Source organism: Peromyscus eremicus, unplaced genomic scaffold, assembly GCF_949786415.1.
Source record: "Peromyscus eremicus unplaced genomic scaffold, PerEre_H2_v1 PerEre#2#unplaced_60, whole genome shotgun sequence".
In the NCBI taxonomy this organism is placed as follows: domain Eukaryota; kingdom Metazoa; phylum Chordata; class Mammalia; order Rodentia; family Cricetidae; genus Peromyscus; species Peromyscus eremicus.
The window spans coordinates 729,735-732,265 of record NW_026734303.1 but is presented as its reverse complement, the minus strand read 5'-3'; the positions used below and the strand labels follow the sequence as shown (position 1 = coordinate 732,265).

Genomic DNA, 2,531 nt, shown 5'->3' with positions numbered 1-2,531 from the left:
CCTATGACAGCTATGGTATACAATCTGTAACAGCAGAAAACATCTCAGAGGACATATCTGGTGCTTTGTTTATTATGCCAGTTATGTTATAGCATGTCCTTTAGGTTATGGCAGGAAATGCCTGGTGTGCAGCTCCTAATTGTCTAGAGGTGAAGGGGCAGCAGATCATCTGGTGGGTTTTTAAGAACAATTTATCCAAGGGCCTGTTGTCCCCTGTCTGACCCTTCTCTAAGATGGCTGCAACCCTGGCATCCTCTCAAAAAGACTTCCAAAGAGTTGTCCTCTTAACTCCACATGCATACCTCTCCCTATCCCACACCCACAAACACATAAACTAAATTAAGTAATTGGTGAAATGATAAATAAAAAAGAAAGCAAGGTGATACTGAGTACCTTTCAGCAGGTCCTGCCAAGGTATGCCACTAAGCAACACACAGCCCCAGCAACAGTTAGTGCAAAGAGGTTCATTGGGGAATGGTGAGTGGAAGTGTGAAGGGCTGTGTGGGAGTGGGGACTTGAGAGAGACAGAATGACAAGAGGAAGAAGAGACGCAAGAGAGAAAAGAAGAGGCAAGAGAGGAGAAGCAAAGAGATGTGAAAAAGGCAGAGATGGAAAGGGAGTGAGCTGTGCCTGGCGGGCATTTTTAAGGCTGCACGTGTGGCAGAGCTGAGGGTGGAAAGAACCCGATGAAAAGTGATGACGTAACTGCTGTGGTGGCAGCAGCAGATGCAGGCTGCTGCGGCGTGGCAGAAACTAACAATTGGGGTGTGTGTAAAACACTGCGTCCTGCCTCTGCCTTCCTAGTGCTAGGACTAAAGACATGCACCACCACACCTCATAATATGGATTGTTTTTGATGTCTAAATAGGAGCTGATGAAAACATTTTCATTTCTTTGTTCCTCAATCATCTTCATTGTTTCTGTCTTCCACATGGTCCATATCATGGTAAAGTAACCACAGGTATATACCATAGGACCTTCTGACTACAAAATAGAGGGAGATAATAAAAGTGTTATAAATATGGGGAGTTGTTTTTGTTCTTTTAAAATAAATTGCATAATGAGGAGCAAACAATGAATGAGAACTATGAAGTATATCCCATCAAACTCATTTTTTCCCCTGTGGTTCGACTTCATCTCTTTTGCTACAACCATTAAAATAGCTCCACACTACCACTTTAAGAATTTTGACAAGTATATAAACGTTGACTTTTTTTATCATTAATCTGCCTTAGCATTTTTGTTTCATTACTGCTCTAGGCTATAACATTTCGGTAGGTTTTAGAATTTTTTTTAACTTAGGCATCATATAAAATCAGCAAACTTGCTGGATTCACTGTGGGCACAGTGAGTGCTTGCAGGGGTTTTCTCAGTGCAGCCTGCCCTGTGTGGATGCTGCTGCACATGGAAGCTATTGCCCAGAAGGAAATATGTTTGGTTTTCACAAACCAAAGGTGCACTGAAGAACAGAGGACTGTTGTATCTGCAGAGCCAAGTCTTCTAGCTCTTGGTTCATGGACAGTAAACATTACAAAAAGGATTTTCAGAGCTATTTTGGGTTGCACATGACATCTGCAGTGTCTGTGTGTTGCTTGTGGAAAGATGGAAGAAGTCGCCACCTGATCCAGAAAAACAAAGCGAAACAAAAAACAAAAACAAAATAACAACAAAAAAAAACAACAAAACTGGAATCATGTGGTAGATGCAAGGGCAGGACCCAGTCTAAAGGCAACATTTAAAACAAAAAAAGTGAGAACTCTATCTGGAAACAGGATGAAAAGCAATCACATGAGTAAACTGTGGAAGGAATTTAAACACCACAATCCTGATGCTCATAGCACCTCAAGTGCCTCTCCAGCCCAGTCTCTGCTTCAGTAACCAGTCAGATCAAGGCTCAGATATAGAGATGGCTTCCAGCTCTAAGAAGACTCCAGTTTTTCCTTTTTACATATTACCTACTGGAAAAGACAGAAAATATATTGTGGGATCATCTTTAAGGGCAGTTTTGGCGAAGTCCTCATTGACACCCATCTCTTCAAGCCTTGCTGCAGCACAAAGCAAGCAGCTGCTGAGAAGCCTGAGGAGGAGGGGCTGGCACCTCTGCCCATCTCCACTCAGGAGTAGTTATTGAGGTTCAGTAGAAGGGAACAAAGATTGATTTCAACTTTGAAAAGTCCACAAAGTAACAAACTGACCCTCCTATTTTTAACTTGGATACCTATTATTCTGCCAAAAGACATTTTATATAACAGTTTTAATGTGTTACCCATTCCCCATCCAACAAACTCAGAAGCCAGTGTCTAGCTTACTGCAGGAAAAAAAAGTGTACATAATATTTAAGAGTATTTCATAGGAAAGCTGAATGCTGTTGTAAAGTACTAGTTAAGTGTTTTTGCTTGTTTAATACCCCCAAATGAATGAAATTAGGGGATTTCAGGGGCCAGAGGTGCCATTTTTCTATGATAAACCATATGTAATTTAGTCTTTCTGTGGAAAGGTTGTGGTTGAGGCATTTTTTTTTTTTGGTTTTT

The 2,531-nt window shown here is 41.2% G+C and overlaps 1 pseudogene; it reads left to right on the top strand.

The window, feature by feature from the left end:
- The first annotated feature begins 1,321 nt into the window (after window positions 1–1,321).
- LOC131901253 (SIN3-HDAC complex-associated factor-like) lies at window positions 1,322–2,124 on the top strand (annotated as a pseudogene).
- Window positions 2,125–2,531: the final 407 nt, after the last annotated feature.